This window comes from Schistocerca cancellata, chromosome 6, assembly GCF_023864275.1.
Source record: "Schistocerca cancellata isolate TAMUIC-IGC-003103 chromosome 6, iqSchCanc2.1, whole genome shotgun sequence".
Lineage (NCBI taxonomy): Eukaryota > Metazoa > Arthropoda > Insecta > Orthoptera > Acrididae > Schistocerca > Schistocerca cancellata.
Window position 1 is genome coordinate 512,179,086 of NC_064631.1, and position 21,232 is coordinate 512,200,317.

A 21,232-nucleotide genomic window follows, 5' to 3' on the forward strand; every position below is an offset into this window, starting at 1 on the left:
CACAAAATGTATTTGAATTAACTTTCCATTTTGGGCATTTTAAAAATTGGCGGGTAGTATGGGTCACAGCAATATGATTATGTTTACAAATTAAAAACAGTTTTGAATAAAAGTTTAACTAGTTAACACTATACAGAATGTATAACACATCAGAGCTCATTTGCCTTATGATTTATTTAGTTTACAGAGATCAACAAAAATAAAAAAGTAAGTCGTCAATGTCCGCACAGAGCTCATGTGAACAGCCTTCACACTTGTTGCACTGAATCCAGTTTTCCTCGTAGATTTCTCCACACACAATTCATTTTACATCTATAACGTCTTGAGAAGTGCTTGATGTAGGACTGTCATCACGAAAAATTTTGATCTGCTCACTTTTCTTCTTCTTATTGATCATCGTTTGTTCTTGTTTTGAACATTTCATTTATCTCTTTTTCTGTTGTGCTTTTCCCATTTGCTCTTTTGAGTCTTTCTTGTCTGTCAGCATATTTTTTTTATTGGAGTTGATGTCAATATTTCGCTTCTCTCTGCCTTTCTTTTCCGACATGTCAACCTCTTTTCGCTGCAGGAGGGCAAAGCCGACACCTCTTTTTAAAAAAACTTGCAAAATCAGATAGTGCATTGGAGGAAGTGGTGGTCTCTCCAGAAGTGATTGTGGATTCTGCCTGGGAAGCAAGCTGAAGGGATTTTTTCTGAAATGTTGGCACAGTATCCTTTTTTTAATACATGAAAACATGGCAGTAAGCGAAACATTGTTAGAGCAAACGAAACGCAGTTGTCACTGTCCTATATTAATAAACTAAATAACAGCTCTAGTTTCATAAGTATATTCTTATCTGTAATGATGCAGAGTGATGTTAAAAAGTATTTTAGACAACCACTTGTAGGAGCGCAAACAAACAATATCACTCACAGACGATGCGACACCTGGAATCCAACACTCTCTTCACATGGCGAAATGGCGCTGGCGGCAGATTATACTGTGTACCGTGCTGCTACCTAGTAGTGAATAGTTGAAATACCAACTGGCCCATACTACCCGCTGGCCCATACTACCCGCCGTTCCCCTATACATAATTGTTTTTTCCAAATCGTGTCGGATTATTTATGATTAATCTCGTAAACAAAATATGATGCTTTACTACATACATTAATGAGGTGCTAGACTTGTCAGTAGTGTTATTCTGTTTTGTAGAGAACTGAATGTCTCTTTTTCATTTTTTATATGAAATTAAGAGGCAGTTCATTTGCAAAGAACCGTATAATAATGATTCTTACAATTACGTCTCTTCCTGCTTTGTAACATACTTATGTTTGGCAAGAAATAGATAATTATGAGAACTAACAGAAGGATCGAAACCTCCTTCTTCACGGTAGCGTATAAAGTAGTGGGGTGGAAGGGGAGGATGAAAAATGGGTGGGAACAGTTACTAAACTGACTTACGCAGTGATGCGACGAATGTTGTTGTTGCTGCTGCTGCTGCTGATGATGATGATGAAAATGGCCTTCTGTCTATACTCAGCGTAGAACCCCTGAAGAAAATTGAGAAAAAGGTTTGTGAAAAGCGACGAGCTACCATAAGTCAACTTTGGACAACTTTTCACATATTTGTAGGAGTCTGTTGCATGAGACAGTGACTGAACAATTGGGTACAAAGGTTCTGAGCTTATTCAGGTCCAAAACTCCTTTCGGAGAACTACGAGACGCAACGGATGACTGCTTCTCTTCACTTTCTTTATGGTTATGATGGGGAAGAGGAGGCGTACTGAACAGAATCGTAATCAGTGACGAGGCAAGGATTTCCTATGTTGAAGTGGAGCGTCAGTGGTGTGATGTCATATGGATTCACACAGCAACCCAAAGAAAGCCAGAAAAGTTATGGCCATCATGTTTTTGAATTAGGAAAACATAGAAGACCCACCACCAACATAGTGGTTTTGCACGAAAATGCTCGGCCAAACACTGCCCGGTTGGCACAAGAATTGTTGTGTCAATTCAAATGGGATTTTCTTGAACATCCTGCCTATTGCCCAGTCTTTCCTTCGAGTGATTTTCACTTCTCCGTGAATACGAAAAAGTGGTTCTGCTTTAACCGCTATGAGTCCGCCGAATCACTTCAAGAGGCTTCCACGAGCTGGCTGCAATCTCAGGCGACAAAATTTTGTGAACAGATAATGCGTCAAGTCGTTTAGAGACACGATACGCACCTAAATCTGAATGGTGATTAAGTGGCCATGTACGACAAAGGTGTGGTTTTAAGATTTTTAATAATTTGCTTTAGTTATAGCAATATTTGATGTACAGCAAGAGGTTAGTTTCCGGATAACCATCGAAATTTACAGTGCAGCTTTTCCAACTCTTCGAAAGCGCACCAAATTTCTGTCCGCAATTGCGCCAAGAAAAGTGCATAATGCGATCCTATGTCTCACTATATCCTGCATCATACGACCGAAGAAGGTGGGAACACGCACGTGGCCCCCCTGAGCTAACGTTGGTACCTGTCACCTACAGGCTGTCTTAGTTCAGATCTTTGCTTCGCGGTACGTGCAGTACCTTCTTTTTGACCGCGTGCAGCAGAGAACGGATGTAGCACTGCTGCGGCGCGACCTTGAGGCTGCAATGCCGCACCCCTTCCCCTCCCCCTGACCGCACCGCCGCCCAACTCCCACCCCACCTTTGCCACCGGGAGACACGCACGCCAGCGCCGCCCACACGCGACATGCTAATACCAGCCCCATACACTTAGTACTAACCATAGAGGTGGCGCAGTGGTTACCACACTAGACTTGCATTCGGCAGGACGACAGTTCAGACCCACTATTCAGATTTAGGTTTTCCGTGATTTCCCTGAATCGCTCCAGGCAAATGCCGGTCCCTTTCAAAGGACTCAGCTGATTTCCTTTCCCATCCTTGAAACAATCAGAAGTTGCGCTCCGTCTCTAATCATCTCGATGTCGACGGGACGTTAAACCCAATCTTCCTTCCTTGCACTTAACACTGCTAGCGAGGCACAAGAGCGACTGCGACGGCGCTGGTGACGTCCCACTCAAGCGCCAAAGAAACTGGTAGAAGCACGCGTATTCGAATACAGAGATATGTAAACAGGCAGAAGACTGCGCTGCGGTCGGCAACGCCTATATAAGGCAACAAGTGTCTGGCGCAATTCGGTTACCGCTGCTACAATGGAAGGTTATCAAGATTTAAGTGAGTTTGAACGTGGTGTTACAGTCGGCACACGAGCGATGGGACACAGCATCTCCGAGGTAGCGATGAAGTGGGTATTTTCCCGTAAGACCATTTCACGAATGTACCGTGAATATAAGGAATACGGTAGAACATAAAATCTCCGACATCGCTGCGGTCGAAAAAAGATCCTGCAAGAACGGGACCAACGACGACTGAACAGAATAGTTCAACGTGATCTAAGTGCAACTTGTAAGTTAATGAACATTTCGCTCTCATTTAAGTAAATGGCCGAAAGAGTCAGCATTCAGGAATTGTGAAACGAACCCTGTCGTCTACGACCGTGTGCCACAAACAGCGCAGATTCGCCACGAGATGGCGAAATTGACAGGAGTCTATTGTGCTGAATGATGCCTAAGTGCTGTAGTGTCCGAGTGAGACAGACGAGAACCTAAGTCCTAGGGAAACCCTGTAAACGCTGTTTGTGCCAGGGAGACAAAGCAGCGTTAAATATGGCGAACCTAAGATAGGCCATAAAGGGAAATATTTATGAAAACTATTTAATTCTGTACTAATTCAGGGAATGAAGACAAAGTAATGATAATGTACTTCCTTCATAAATTTGCACGGTAATCCCAATAAAACTTGAATATTGATCATGTCTATAATAGTTTAGGGTTGGGTTGGGTTGTTTGGGGGAAGAGACCAAACAGCGAATACATCGGTCTAATAGTTTATGATTTGCTGTTAAAAGTGAAATTAAGAGTTTTGGAACGAAGACCTGACTGCCAAAATCTGAACGCTTTGGTCGATTTTAACAATCGACATTTCATACAGAAGCGCATCTTTAAAATGACAAATGTTGTAGGTATCAACTCTGTAACTTTATTTATTTAAAAGATATAGTAAATTTAAATTATCAGTGATTTCAGTTAAGCAGCAGAGCATCATTTCCTCCACACAAAACACACTGAACAGCACGACACCTTATTGAATCATTGTTGTTGTGGTGGTCTTCAGTCCTGAGACTGGTTTGATGCAGCTCTCCATGCTACTCTATCCTGTGCAAGCTTCTTCATCTCCCAGTACCTACCGCAGCCTACATCCTTCTGAATCTGCTTAGTGTATTCATCTCTTGCTCTCCCTCTACGATTTTTACCCTCCACGCTGCCCTCCAATACTAAATTGGTGATCCCTCGATGTCTCAGAACATGTCCCACCAACCGATTCCTTCTTCTAGTCAAGTTGTGCCACAAGCTCCTCTTCTCCCCAATTCTATTCAATACCTCCTCATTAGTTATGTGATCTACCCACCTAATCTTCAGCATTCTTCTGTAGCACCACATTTCGAAAGCTTCTATTCTCTTCTTGTCCAAACTATTTATCGTCCATGTTTCACTTCCATACATGGCTACACTCCATACAAATACTTTCAGAAACGACTTCCTGACATTTAAATCTATACTCGATGTTAACAAATTTCTCTTCTTCAGAAACGCTTTCCTTGCCATTGCCAGTCGACATTTTATATCCTCTCTACTTCGACCATCATCAGTTATTTTGTTCCCAAAATAGCAAAACTCATTTATTACTTTAAGTGACTCTTTTCCTAATCTAATTCCCTCAGCATCACCCGACTTAATTCGACTACATTCGAAGGTAATAGAATATTTGTTATAAAGTTTAGTGCATAATAGTTACTTTCGTTTTTTGTTTATGTATCAGAAAGCATATTGATGGCTCTGAACGGTGGGGGCGTGTGCAGTTGCAATGGTATGTAGGTCTAGATACGACTCTGACAGGTGAGACGTACGTAAGCATTCTGTCTGATCGCCTGCAACCATTCATGTCCCTTGCGCATTCCGACAGATTTGGGCAATTCCAGCACGACAATGCAACACCCCATGCGTCCAGAAGTGCTATAGAGTGGCTCCAGGAACACTCTTCTGAATTTAAACACTTCCGCTAGCCACCAAACTCACCGGACATGAACATTATTGAGCATATCAGGTATGCCTTGCGACGTTCTGTTAAGAAGAGATCTCCACCCTCTCATACTCTTGCGTATTTATGGGCAGTCCTGCAAGTTTCATGGTGTCAGTTCCCCCCAGCATTCAGACATTAGTCGTGTCCATGCAGCGTCGTGTTGCGGCACTTCTGCATACAAGGGGGCCCTACACAATATTAAGCAGGTGTACCAGATTCTTTGTCTCTTCAGTGTACGTTGCATGTGTCTGACACTACGATGAAACATAGCTCTTTTTTGTTCCGTCTGCGGGAGTACAACACTTTACCTATCAGTTTAGTTCTAATTGAGAATGGAATTTTCGCCCTGCACCGGTATGAAAATTTCATTCTGGTAACATCCCCCAGCCTGTGGCTAAGCCATGTCTCCGCAATATCCTTTCTTTCAGGAGTGTTAGTCTTGCAAGAGTCGCAAGAGATCTTCTGTGAAATTTTGAAGGTTGGAGACGAGGTACTGGCAGAATTGAAGCTGTGAGGACGGGTCGCGACTTGTGCTTGGATAGCCAGTCGGTAGAGCACCTGCCCGCGAAAGATCCTGAGTTCGAGTCTCGGTCCGGCACACAGTTTTAATCTGCCAGGTAGTTTCATTAAACGAATGATCTGACATATATTGGAACTTCCAACGCCCAGATTTTACGCACTGAAAACTGGATTTCCATTGGTAGTTCAGATCTCTGTCCGATATCCCTAAATCGGTTACGGCCGATTTCATCCGTATCTAATGCTCTCTGATATATTCGGGGATGTCCACAATAATAATTACTTTGTGGTTAAAAGTTGAAGGATGGGGCAAATTATCATCTGTTCGGATACATATGACGGATAGCAATAATTATTATTGCCTTAAGTCACCATTATTATCCATTTGGAAATGAATAAAAACTACGTCAGCTAGGACGCACATGGGTAGAGGGGGTAGGTGCTGTAACGACTGTTATTTAACGTAATTAACAGAAGCACCCATTAAGAGATTTAAATCTAATTCAGAGTACTACATCGTTTGGAATCTTTGCTCCATGTTCTGACTCATGTTTGTCTTTCACATGCGAAATAATAATGTACGAAGTACGATGTAAAATCAGTGAATCTCTCAACATTTCTCTTAAATAAGAGTATATTTACAAGTACACACTACAAAGCTTACTTCACTGCCAAGGCAGCAGTTTAATATGACTGAATATTACGGTAATTAACGTACATTTGATAATAAACTACATTACAAATTACTGAAAATGTGCAATATGTGGCCAGAACTGGAAAAGATTTCATTTGACTTTTCAATACTGTGGAAATGTTCTGCTGAAAAATTCACAAAATCGCTTTCAGTAATTACGACAGAAGTCTGTAACTTAGGAAACGTATCAAAGGTATGACATACTATTGTATAGTTACGTAAATTACGAGGTTCGACTTCAGCAGACGAAAATTCACCCGAAGTGCAACCTGCCGTCAGAGCGCCGGCGTACCGAACGTATTGAAGTGGTTTACAAAACTAATATAGTCGCGGATGGGAAGAAAAAGATTTGCGGATACGTTGCGGACAGCATTTCTTTAACCTATGCAGATTTTTAATCATAGTAAGAGAGACTCTCGTTCACTGGTTAACATTTAATTTTTGAAGTAGAAGAGGCACACAAAATCAATGACGAAATATGGTCAACAAGGGAAGAAATCAGAACGGATGGCGCACCAGCAACTGGGGTCCTCTGCAGTCATGTCAGCCTTTTATCTTTTATTCCACACGATCAATGCACCTGTGAAACAGTATGATATAATATGTCATTATAATTTTTGTGCGGGGGGTCGGGGGGGGGGGGGGGTGGATAAGAGTCTATAGCTACAGCGACATTACCAAATTCCAACTTGATAGCTTGTTTGATTACATGAACAACACATTTTTGCTGTGAAACCTCTATTTTCAAAAGAGTACTTCATCAGCTACATACCCGCAAATAATAGTCTCCTTTTAAATGGAGAAGTTCATGATAAAAATCAGGAACCAAAAGATTTATAGTATAAACTGTTGGAATGAGAGTTAACAATGACCATGACAAAACAATACAAAGTAAGCATAAATATATTCAATGTTTAGTACAAAAATGGTCAAGGAATAAAGGAGGTACCGGGCATGGCTTGTCAATAATAAAAATCCCAGCATTCTCAAGGAAAAATTTGCGAAACCCACGAAAATTCAATCATATAGCAAACTTGAATCCCTTTTACATAAAAGGACTTTTCCAATTTTTTTATATTGATTTCAGTACATTAAAACTACCGTATTATCGCAGAAATGCTTAAGAGCGCTGTGCTGTTAAGTATGATCATATTTTCAAATACATTTTAATGAAAGTGGTTTAGATACTCCCCAATTTGAAATTCTAAGATGTTTCTGGCCAAACGTGGGTAGCAACTTCTTTTACAAGAACAACACCACTACACAACCATAATACACTGAAGGGCCAAAGAAACAGGTACAACTGATTAATATCGTGTAGGGCCCCCGTGAGCACGCAGAAGTGCCGCAAAACGTCGTGGCATGGATTCGACTTATGTCTGTAGTAGTACTGGAGGGAACTGACACCATGAATTCCGCAGGGCTAATCATAAATCCGTAAGAATACGAAGGCGTGAAGATCTCTTCTGAACAGCACGTTGCAAGGCATCTCAGATATGCTCAATAATGTTCATGTCTGCGGAGTTTGATGGCCAGCGGAAGTGTTTAAGCTCATAAGAGTGTTCCTGGACTCTGTAGCAATTCTGGACTTGTAGGTTGTCGCATTGTACTGCTGGAATTGCCCAAGTCCATCGGGATGCACAATGGACATGAATGGATGCAGGTGATCAGACAGGATGCTTACGTACGTCTCACCTGTCAGAGTCGTATCTAGACGTATCAGAGGTCGCATACCATTCCAACTGCACACGCACCACACCGTTACAGAGCCTCCTCCAGCTTGAACAATCCACTGCTGATATGCAGGGTCTATTGATTCATGAGGTTGTCTTCATACCCGTAAACTTCCATCCGCCCGATACAATATGAGACGAGACTCGTCCGACCAGGCAAAATGCTTCCAGTCATCAATAGTCCAATAACGGTGTTGACGGGCCCAGGCGAAGTGTAGGGCTTTGTGTGGTGCAGTATCGAAGATACACGAGTGGGCCTTCGACTCTGAAAGCCCATATTAATGTTTCGTTGAATGGTTCGCACGCTGACACTTGTTGATGGCCCAGCATTGAAATCTACAGCAATTTGCGGAAGGGTAGCATTTCTGTCATGTTGAACGATTCTCTTCAGTCCCGTCGCTCGTGCGCCGAATATAACATTACGTTAAAATTCACTTAAATCTTGATAACCTGCCATTGTAGCAGCAGTAACCGATCTAACAACTGCGCCAGACACTTGTCGCCTTATATAGGCTTTGCCGACAGCAGCACCGTATTTTGCCTGTTTACATATCTCTGTATTCGATTACGCATGCCTCTACCAGTTTCTCTGGCGCTTCAGTGTATGTGGACTTCAGAATCGGCAGAATAGAGACATTCTACAGAGATGCAAGTACAGTGTCTGCGTCGCACACTTTTTACTTTCAATAATGATCTACGTAACAAGAATACCGTGAAAGACAAGCTCGGCAATAAATAATACTTTTACTGATTGACAACAGTGGGTAGGTTAAATAAACATGAATACAGTTACTAATGGCCAATCAAACAATGATGCACTGATCTTAACAATGAAAGATACTAAGAGGTAAAATGGGAATACAGATATGCTGGAAACGTAGAGTGGCAAACCCACTAAAAACGGCAAACCCACCAAGAATATTCCTTCCACTAGTACGAAAACCATATTAAAAGTACCGCACCAACGACAAAAGAAACAGGTGCCAGCAGTGTCATTATGGAAAGCGGGATTGAAATTCACATTTCGCCACCCCTATTTAGGTTTCCTCAAATCGAGTAATGTGACTGTTGAGTTGATTACTTGGAAACGGACAAGGCCAATATCCTTAGCAATCCTTGCACTGTCCGAACTTGCGCTCCATTTCTAATGTCTTTGTCGTCAACGCGTCAATAAACCTTAATCTCGGATTCTTTTTTCGAACTACGAACACGAACCGATTCATAGCAGAATTCTACGCTTCCAATAAAGCTACCGATAAACAAGGCAGGGGAGAACTACCAACATACAATCGGCAACCGACACGAATCCACTCTAAGGTACGAAACGTTTTGGGCAGATACAGCTGTTTTACTGTGGATATTTATGTTCCAGAAATAATTCTAGACCAACGGAAGACGAAATCCGACTTCCTGCTATTTGATACTCCTTGAGTCACCACAGCAGTACAATTTCACATAATCCGTTCCAAAACGATAAGACGTACAATAATAGCAACCGACAATTCCGTATTTATGAGAGTCCTGATACATTCAGGATGTGAAGGCCCGGATGGACGACACAGTCTGTTCCAATTGTTTTTTCCACTGTTATTGTGCCGCCAAAAAAATTTACATACCGACAGTTCTTAACTTTTACTATTTTTTTTAAATTTACTAATTTTTTAAAAGCTTCTTTTGATATAGCTAATCTGTTTACAAACGTGTCAACTGAAGAAACAGTAGGTATAGTTTCTAAAATTCAGTAAAACATAAAAAAATGCCAATTTCAAAAATACCATAAGTCACTGACACGTTGCAGCTAATATTGTCACACAATTACTTTATCTTTAATTAGAAAGTTTACCAACAGAAAGAAGGTCTTGTCACGCGCAGTAGCCTATCAAGTTTTCTGGCAGATATATTTCTCAGTTATATGGAAAATATTTTTTTTAAAGAAAACAATAGGTACAAAATGAAAGTAGTAAATTACTGGAGTTGTGTTCATGATATATTGTTGCTATACGATGGCACAAAAGAAGAGATTGAAGAATTATTTACATTAGTCAATTCTTTCTCCAAAAATATAAATTTCACAGTAGTACATGAGTACAACAAAAGCATTAATTTTCTGGATCTTCTAATAAAAATGTACAATTCCGCAAACACATATACACGGACATAATATTATGTAACTCATCATCCCACCACACAAACTTGCAACATTTAAGGCCGTACGACACAGAACACACTCACTCAGCTCAGAAGGACACGATCAAATTGGACACACAAAAAGTATTACCATAAGCAATGGCTACACAGCCATAACCATTGATAATTTAGACACATAAATAAGACAACAAATTGCCACACTAAGAAAGAAGTGAGAATATTTGCAAGCATGCCATACCTAGGCTCACTGTCACAAAACATTGTTAACCTAGCCGGCCGGAGTGGCCGTGCGGTTCTAGGCGCTACAGTCTGGAGCCGAGCGACCGCTACGGTCGCAGGTTCGAATCCTGCCCCGGGCATGGATGTGTGTGATGTCCTTAGGTTAGTTAGGTTTAATTAGTTCTCGACCTCAGAAGTTAAGTCGCATAATGCTCAGAGCCATTTGAACCATTTTTTTGTTAACCTACTCAAGAAAAGAATATAACATCTGCACAAATAACCAAAAATTCAACAACGGTGGAGGGTAGAAGGTATCATGCTCCAACTGTCCTGCCTACTATGTAGGGAAAATAGGCAGAAGTTTCAAAATCCATTACGAAGAAAACCAGAACGCTTTCATACACAACCACTTTGAAAAATCAGTCATTGCACGACATATGCTGGGAAACAAACGCATTATCAACAGGATAGAAAAGAATCTGGTAGTATCATACAATGAAGTCAATTGTAAGACTCTAAATATGTTGGAACGACTGTAAATACACTTCCATTAAATCAAAAAGTCTGAAAAGACAGTTTAGTCCCTTAGGAATTCACACACATTTGAATATTTTCTGACGTTAAACTAACAGACAGGTTTCGCTAGACAACGCTATTTTAGTAATTTTAAAGATTGATTTTAAATTTATATCCTTGCATACATCAATTTATTTAAAACTCAGATGTCTGGTCATATCATGTCAAACGGCATCATGAAATGTTTTAAATTGTATAAACAAATGTGCGCTCTGAGTGAGTAACGTGTGATTACAGCATGGATAAAGCAACGTCTGCTTTCATTAAAACTTTAAAAATGTTCTTCCACGATTTTTCGGGTAATTTTTCACTGTTTCTCATAATATTTTCCGTAATTCTAAACCCTACATCTAACCTTGTCGTTAACAGCAATATGCATTTCGCAACACCTCACTCAAGAGCGGAAGTAACTATCGTATTAAGCGATTTGCATCTGTCGATGGATCCATAGATCCGAAAAGCAGCGTGTGATTCAACAAAAGGCGTAAAAAAAATGTGACTGAAGGGGTTATAATTAATACTTACTGTGTAATGACGTCTGATGAGAACTTGAGTAGTAGTCTATCGTGAGGAATTTCTTGTACCTAATCACCGTCCCGTTCGCCTAAAAAATAGGTGGGGAAAACTGGAATTCAGAAGGTTGCACTGCCATTCGGAATGAAATCTTTTGGTTTCTACATCAATAAACGACGTAATAGTATCACCACACGGACAATGTATGGGTAAAAGCCACGAATCTAATGCATACGATGGCGATTATCGACACTGATCATGCATATCGTGAAAATACATCATGACGCAGTACTGACGGTCTTAGGAGTTTCGGAGCAAGCAAGATGGCCCATAATCTGAGAGATAGGGGATGTGTGCGGCAGTGCGGAATGTACGAAGTTCGGACTTTCATTTTTGATGTAAATTTGTCAAATATTTCATAAGCAAAGTTAACATGGCAAAGAATAACTTCCGTGAATAAGAAACAACTTTAATAATTTTGTAGTTGATTATTTTTAAAAACATAGGCACATTTTCTCTCAAATGGTCTCTACTGCCTTCCTGTAATCATTGCGCACACACCACTAAATAAACAGACGATGAGGCAGAAAATTTTTGTTTCTCTATTCTAAAAATAACAAAAACCGTTTTACTGGATATAAATCCATAAGGAGAGACGTATCTTCAACAAATAAACGGTCAGAAAAAAGGGTTTCACAGAACTGCCTATATTACTTCTAGTGAAATTCATTGGGTTGCTAATAGTATCTACGGAAATGTCCCTTATGCGCTGAAAATGAAATTTACAGCAAATACAGAAATATTTGAAACAACTATATTTCTAATGCTCACCATAGCTGTAGACTTCTTCTTCTTTCTTTTCTACTTCTTTCATGCATTTTGCCTTAACCTGCTTCCGCTGTTTGAATTCCTTAATGAAACTTTCAGATCACAAATGAGTATTTGCGGTGCAGCCGTCAGCTATTATTCGCAGGATGAAAATTGAACATGCACCAGAATCTAAACCAACGCTGTTACTAGTCTCACAACTCTCAGCATTTATGGATTTTTCTCGCGATAGGTGTAGATTACACGACGCGGTTGTCACAAGTAGTTGTTCGCGGCGCAGTTGACGGCAAAACTTAAGATGCGCTTTATCGTTCCGGCGCACGATTCACTTTTACCGACGTGCGACGAAATCGTTCCGGCTCGAGAAACGGGGACTCTAGGACGTCACACGTATATCTGCAAATACATTTTATTCCTCACAACATACAGTTACATCGCGCGACAATACGCCTATAGACCATTCATTTGTTTGAAATCCAGAGGAGAGAACAGTAATAATCAAAGAGACTACACCAAACATAAAATATAGCTGTCGGTTAATATCTACAATTCTTCCAATGGTGACATCACTGAACACCAAACGAGCATCATAAGCAGCAATATTGACAACAATAGAAGCAACAATTGATGTTTCAGGGCATTTATTCCATATCAGTTGCCGGTAGTCGTCGTTCGAGTTCCCTGTTTCCCTTACGTGTACAAGAGGCAGTCACAATATTACGCAGTATTTCGAAATCCTTAATCTGAAATCCCTAATTCAAAATCCGCTCGATGTTTTACGACTTGCATTTTTTTTTCAGATGCACTGGTATTTTTCAAGTTCACATTCCCCTGTATCCTGAATCGTGGTTGTGTTCTTGCTAAGACATGAAACATGATTATTTTTCACTTTCTTTAACACAGTTTAATTTACCCTGCATGTATCACACACTAACAAACAATCACTAATTGAGAAGTGAATTAAACAAGTCAAACGAAAAATTCAGCCAGTATCACTGCCTACGAAGAATACCCAGCAAAAGCCTGAAGCCGTAGGCGTTTTCCCACAATCTTCTGAACGCTCTGAGAATAGCGTTATGACTATGTGTACGCAGCCCGTTCGGCTGGCCGTGCGGTCTAACGCACGGCTTTCCGGGCGGGAAGGAGCGCCGGTCTCCGACACGAATCCGGTGTATCGGCCAGTCTGTGGATGGCTTTTATGCGGTTTTCCATCTGCCACGGCAAATGCGGTGTGGTTCCCCTTATTCCGCCTCAGCTACACTATGTCGGTGATTGCTGCGCAAATAAGTTCTCCACGTACGCGTATACCACCATTACTCTACCACGCAAACATAGGGGTTACACTCGTCTGGTGTGAGACGGGCACCGGGGGGAGGGGGGGGGGGTCCACCGGGGACCGAACCGCACAATAAACCTGGGTTCGGTGAGGGGCGGCGGAGGAGTGAAGTGGACTGCGGTAGTCGTCGTAAGGTTGCGGACCACTGCAGCTGCGGCGGGGACGGAGCCTCTCCGTCGTTTCTAGGTCCCTGGTTAACATAACATAGCGTCTATGAAATTGCAACTGCGAAAAACGTGGATATGGCGTAAGTCATTCCACCACAATAAAATTCTTTTGCATCGCCTGTACACTAAATTCGATCATGATCAGCCTATTATGAATAAATGAAGTAAAATCATGAGCATATTTAAGATAAATAGATTTTTTCACCCGGATCTGTATTAACAACCCGATTACTCTGTACAGTTTCTAAGATGATGGGACAAGGAGCTCAAATTTGATACTTGTCCTTGGCGCTTACAGAACAACACCTATGCATGTGCTCCGTACTTGCATAAAAAAAAACTTAGAGATAAGAAAACGCTTTTGCAAAATAGTGGTTGCAAAAGGAGAACAAATTTCAGGAAATTCTCGAAGTTCTGCTAACCAACCAAGGCGAAATGAACAACGGCCGCTGACAAAGCAGCAAGAAATAAGAGACAGAACTGCGCATGAACTACAAAGAAGCAACGGGTTCGTTCACAAAAAAGTGATGATACACTTTAAGAATGGACGTGACCGTTAGTAAAAGTATACACTCAGGATAGGCAGGCGTGGCGGCGACAGACGTCGTTGCGGTACGGTACGAACAGTTAACATACAGTTACGAAACGCAATGAAGCGAGCACCTTGAAATGCAGTTTGCGAATCTATCAGGAAGTATTACGAGAAAATGAAAAATGCAGTGCTTTGGGTCAGTTATCAAATTCCCGCAACCTGAATTTCGGTGTTACCTGGAGTCAGCAGTGTACAGAGATACTTAATGGTCTAAAACTAAAACCGGAAGTGCGGGTAGCAGGACGGTGGCTGCTGGCGAGCCTTTACAAGAAGAGGCATTTACAACCAGCCTACGAACTAGGTATCCACAAAAAGTAGTGGAAGATACAGAGGTCCAGAAACCACGGCAGAGGTTTTGTGGGAATCACAATGAAGACGGGAAAGCCGTCTTCTGTGCTGGATAAGCTCCATTTCAGTATTAACTTTATATGCAAATAAAAGAAATTTAGATATAGGCAAAGGGTAGTAGGTATTTACTGTAAAGCTTCAGTAGATTTTAAGCTTGTAATGCAAAAATCCTTGCGGATGTGCAAATCTCGGCTACGGCAACGTATAGTTTACGGTAATAAAGAAACCAACATCAGATGAATGTTGTGTCCATCTTGAATCTTACGTTCTTTGCGAGGTATATCACCGAACTACCAGTTTAATAAATAACGATTTCACAATATGAAACCAATTATTTACAGAAGACTGCAAAAGCTGGTAGAAACTGACCACAGGGAAGATCAATTTGCGTTCTGGAGAAATGTGGCCACACTTGAGGCATTACTGACCTTACGACTTATCTCAGAACATAGGCTGGAGAAGGCAAACCTATATTGAGTGGAATACACTGTTTGAAATTGTCAACGTAGGAGGTACAAAATGCAGCGAGCGAAAGATTTTCTACAACGTGCACAGAAAACAGACGCCAGTTATAAGAGTCAAGGGGCATGATAGGGAAGAACTGGTCGGGAAAGGCGTGAGATAGGACTGTAGCCTATACCCAATGTTATTTAATGTGGACACAGAGCAAGCAGTAAAGAAAACCGAAGAAAAATCTGGAGACGCAATCAAAGTTCTGAGAGGAAAAATAAAGAGTTCGACGTTCGCCTTTGACATTGTTATTCTGTCAGAGACGGCAATGGACTTGGAACAGCAGGTGAACGGAATGGATAGTGTCTTTAATAACAGGTTATAAGATGAATATCAGCAGAAGTTACAAAGGGCAGTGAAAATTAGCTCAGGCGATGCAGGGGGAATCTGATTACGAAAGGAGGCACTAAAAGTAGATGATGTTTGCTATTTGGGCAGCAAAATAAGTGATAATGATGGAAGTAGAGAGGATATAATATTCAGACTGGCAATAGCAAGAACAGCGTTTTGAAAAAGAGAAATTTGTTAACATCGCATATAAATTTAAATGTCATGAAGTCTTTTCTGACAGCATTTGTCTTCTATGCAGCCTTACACGGGAGTGAAGCATGAACGATAAACAGTTCAGACAAGAGCTGAAGCTTTTCAAATCAGAAGATACACAATAATGCTGAAGATTAGATGGGTAGATCGAATAACTGGCACTTGTTAAGTAACAGAACAGTATACGGTGTCCCGGACGGCAAGTGTTCATCTGAGACCAAGGTATCGTCAGGGGTACCTCAGGGAAGTGTGATAAGACCGCTCTTGTCCTCTGGTACATAAACGATTTGTCGGATAAGGTGAGCGGCATTCTTCGACAGTTTGCTGAGGACGCCGTAGTGTACGGCAAAGTATTGTCTTTGAGTGACAGTAGAAGGATAGAGAACAACTTGGATAGAATTTGTATTTGGCGTGAATATTGTCAGTTTCCTCTCGATGCGAGAAATGTATTTGAATGCAAATGAGAGGGAAAAGAATCCTGTAACTATCGAATACCATATTAGCGGTGCGCTGCTCACCACAGTCGATTAAATATCAAGGCGTAACGTTGCAACGCGACTGGAAATAGAAGCAGCACATTAAGTTCGGCTATAGGTAAGGCGAATGGTCGATTTTGGTTAATCGGGAGAATTCTTGGAAGGTGTGGCTCATCTATAAAGGAGATTGCTTACACTTGCGCGACCCACTCTTGAGTACTGTTCGAGTGTTAGGGATCTCTACCCGATCGAATTAAAGAAAAACGTTGAAGTAATTCAGAGGCGCGTTACTTGATTTGTTACCGATAGGTTCGATCAACAAGTGAGTATTATGGAAATGCTCCGTAAGCTGAAATGGGAAATCCTGGAGTAAAGCAGACGCTCTTTTCACGAAACCCTATTGAGAAGGTTTAGAGAACCGGCATTTGCGACATACTGCAGAACGACTCTTCCGCCATCAATGTACATCTTGGGCAAGGGCCATGATGACAAGATAAGAGAAATGACGACTCGTGGGGAAGAATAAGTACAATCGTTTTTCCATCGCTCCATTCGCGAGTGGAAGAAGAAAGGGAATGACTAGCGGTGGTACAACGTACCCTTCGCCATGCGGTGCAGGCTATGTACTCGTATCTGATGTAGAGATGTATTGACGGAATGCTGAATTGAAAAACAAGACATTTATGAAGAACTTGAGCAAAAGAAGGGACGGACATCAAGGAAACATCGATTGGGAAATGTGGAATTAAAATTACAGAAGGTCATCAAGGGACGACTACTGTAACTAGGTTCAAATATAGGGTTGGTGCACATGTTCGTAGCGTTTCTCCTAAGTTCAAGAAACACAACATATACACATAACAGAGACTTCGAGTCATCAGTGATATATTTTCCTTCACTATTTACAACAGTCTGCCAACTCTGGGATAAATTTTCGTTTCCGCGACTTTAGAAATCACGTGGTTTGGAAGCGGAGAACTCGTCGAGCCATGTTCGGAGCGCATTTTCATCCGGAATGGAAGTTTCGTGAAGGTTGTTTAATTGAGAGCGGAAAAGATGGAAATTTGAGGGCGTAAGATTTCTTGTTGAATTATTAGTTTCGGCGATCTGACTCAAAATAAAACAATATTATTTTGCTGTATTATTTGTGCACTTTATTTGCTGAGTGGAAAAGTTCGGGTAAGTTTAAACAGCAGGAAGAAAGAGAGATTACCCTGGTGCCATCTGGGTCGGGTTTACAAACAACTCCAACAAGACGCACTTTGACAACAGGAGGAATGGGACTGGAAAAGGCGACTGAGTTTTGGCGGCAAAGCAAATCCATAATCTGCAGTGTCTACCAATATTTGAAACATCTTGTAGACAATGATGGTGAAGCATAAAAGAGAACCCACCAGCTCTGATAACGTACAGGCTGCAGCTTGTGGCGATGGTTGATAAACTGTCCACTGCGTCTGAGGGAAAATCCCCAACGTTCGATTCTCCCAGGAGAAATACACTGAAGCTCCACAGAAACTGAGGTATGTAAACAGACAGAATTCGGCGTTGAGATCGGTAACGCCTATATAAGACAATAAGGGTCTGGCGCAGTTGTTAAATTGGTTACAGCTGCTTCAATGGCAGGCTATAAAGATTTAAGTGAATTTGAACGTGGTATTACAGTCGGCGCACGAGCGACGGGACACATCATCTCCGAGGTAGCTATGAGGTGGGGACTTTTCCGTACAATCATTTCACGAGTGTACCGTGAATATCAGCAGTCTGGTATAACATCAAATCTCCGACATCGCTGCGGCCGGATAAGACCCCGCAAGAACAAGGCCATCGACTACTGAAGAGATTAGTTCAACGTGACAGAAGTGCAACCCTTCCGCATGTTGCTGCAGATTTCAGTGCTGGGCCATTAACAAGAGTCAGCGTGCGAACCATTCAAATAAACACCATCGGTATGGGCTTTCGGAGCCGAAGGCCCACCCGTGTACCCTTGATGACTGCACGGCAGAAAGGTTCACGCCTCGCCTGGGCCCGCCAACACCGACATTGGACTGTTGATGACTGGTCGGACGACTCTCCTTCCAAATTGTATCGAGCGGATGGATGTGTACGGGTGTGGAAACACCCTCATGAATCCATGGACCCTGATGTGAGCAGGGGACTGTTAAAGCTGGTGGAGGCTCTGTAATGCTGTGGGGCGTGTGCAGCTGGAGTGATGTTGGACCCTTGATACATCTAGATACGACTCGGAGAGGTGACGCGTATGTAAGAATTCTGTCTGATCACCTGCATCCGTTCATGTCCATTGTGCATTCAGACAGATTTGGGCAATTCCAGCAGGACAATGCGACACCCCAAACGACGAGAATTGCTACAGAGTGTCTCCAGGAACACTTTTCTGAGTTTAAACTCTTCCGCTGGACACCAAACTCCCCAGACATGAACATTATTGAGCATATCTGGGATGCCTTGCAACGTGCTGTTCAGAAGAGATTTCCACCCGTTCGTACTGTTACGGATTTATGGGCAGCCCTGCAGGATTCATGGTGTCAATTCCCTCCAACATACTTGAGACATTAGTCGAGTCCATACCACGTCGTGTTGCGACTGTTCTGCGTGCTCGCGGGTGTCCTAAATGATATTAGGCAGATGTACCAGCTTCTTTGCTTTTCAGTGTATTAAACAACGCAGCTCTTTCACCAAACTAAACGCGTTTGATAAAGACGTTGTCAGGTGTACCCTATGAATTTTACGACGATGGGGGATCCTCAACATCAGAAAAATGGCTTGGAAGACATGGTAGGTATTTACAGCAATCAGTCACTTAGTAAGATGGTTTTACAGCAAATACAGATTTCTGCTAGCTTACAGCTACCATTAGTGCGTTTAAAATGTGTCATGTTGACCTATTACGCATTTTCGCCGGCCGAAGTGGCCGTGCGGTTAAAGGCGCTGCAGTCTGGAACCGCAAGACCGCTACGGTCGCAGGTTCGAATCCTGCCTCGGGCATGGATGTTTGTGATGTCCTTAGGTTAGTTAGGTTTAACTAGTTCTAAGTTCTAGGGGACTAATGACCTCAGCAGTTGAGTCCCATAGTGCTCAGAGCCATTTGAACCATTTTGAACGCATTTTCGTTAACGCGCTAATTTCTTGAAATTCCAGTAAATTTTTTCTTTACCTTGATATGCGTTTTTGTCACTGATTTACGAACATGTACAGTTCATATAAACAAATTATACCAAATGTTGTCTCCAATCATTTTACGCACTGACAGACTGCAAATAACAAACTGAATGACGAGGCTTTTAAACTGCATGTATGACCGTCATAGCCTAAATCAATATTTTACCGCAAGAACGAAGTTACATGGATTCTGACCAAAGTAGAAACTATTGCAACGCGTAACAGAGGTTGATCGATGAACTGCATGTGACTCACAGCCTGGCAAAAGCGCATTAACAGCCATCCGCCAGTACGCCTGACCAGAGCTATAGTACAGGACAAAAGCATGAAGAGCTACACCAAACCAGTCTTCGGACTGAAGTCAATAACAACTGGATATTTCGGGAATACTTAAACTGAAGAGCAGGTAAGCGGATTCTAATGTGACTTTTACTTAATTTGTTGTTGTTGTAGTCTTCAGTCCTGAGACTGGTTTGTGCAGCTCTCCATGCTACTCTATCCTGTCCAAGCTTCTTCATCTCCCAGTACCTACTCCAGCCTACATCCTTCTGAATCTGCTTAGTGTATTCACCTCTTGGTCTCCCTATACAATTTTTACCCTCCACGGTGCCCTCCAATGCTAAATTTGTGATCCCCTGATGCCTCAGAACATGTCCTACCAACCGAACCCTTCTTCTAGTCAAGTTGTGCCACAAGCTCCTCTTCTCCCCAATTCTATTCAACACCTCCTCATTAGTTATGTGATCTACCCATCTAATCTTCAGCATTCTTCTGTAGAACCACATTTCGAAAGCTTCTATTCTCTTCTTGTCTAAACTATTTAACGTCCACGTTTCACTTCCATACATGGCTACACTCCATACAAATACTTTCAGAAACGACTTCCTGACATTTAAATCTATACTCTATGTTAACAAATTCTTCTTCTTCTTCAGAAACGCTTTCCTTGTCATTTCCAGTCTACATTTTATATCCTCTCTACTTCGACCATCATCAGTTATTTTGCTCCCCAAATAGCGAAACTCCTTTACTACTTTAAGTGTCTCATTTCCTAATCTAATTCCCTCAGCATCACCCGACTTAATTCGACTACGTTCCATTATCCTCGTTTGGCTTTTGTTGATGTTCATCTTATACCCTCGTTTCAAGACACTGTCCATTCCATTCAGCTGCTCTTCCAAGCTTGGAAATGAATCGGTTTGGTTTGTTGAGAAGCAGGTGTAGTAAGACTGTGAGATGGGAGAAGTGAGAGGAAGGCGCGTTGTGACGAGGGACCGGCGGCGGTGGCCTGAAGAGACAGCAGAGCGGCGACGCCCACGCTGTGTGCGGCTCTCCTAATGAAGGCCCGCGCCGAGGCGAGGCGAGGCGAGCCCGCGGAAGGCGTGGGCATCGCCGGCATCGATTCCTAGGGGCGGCCGGCGTCCAGTGGGCCTCGTCCGGCGCCTTCTGAGAAGCGAGCCCTGCCCGGGCAGAGCAGGGCACGACAGGGCAGGACACCCACGTCCGGCGCGACGGCTCCTCTGCCGCTGACAGCCAGCCCATTGCACGGGCGCGCCGCCTTCGGCTCTGTTTACGCTGGGGCCCCGTAACACGCAGAGAGAGAAAGAGAGAGAGAAAAAAAAAACACCACAGAAACTCAAAAAGTCGTTTGTCGATGTCCTGACAGCTATCCGAAGGAAAAAC

At 42.3% G+C, this 21,232-nt stretch overlaps 1 protein-coding gene across 5 annotated transcripts in view; it reads right to left on the bottom strand.

Annotated features, from left to right (window-relative positions):
• Positions 1–21,232, bottom strand: part of LOC126190951 (myocyte-specific enhancer factor 2) — an 898,544-nt gene that overhangs the window by 712,822 nt on the left and 164,490 nt on the right. The window contains exon 3 of one of the 5 annotated variants that reach the window (XM_049931606.1): positions 1,445–1,533. The exons of the other annotated variants lie outside the window; for them this stretch is intronic. The gene's annotated coding sequence lies outside the window, so the exon portion shown is untranslated. The remainder of the gene's footprint in view (positions 1–1,444; positions 1,534–21,232) is intronic. 5 annotated transcript variants of the gene reach the window in all.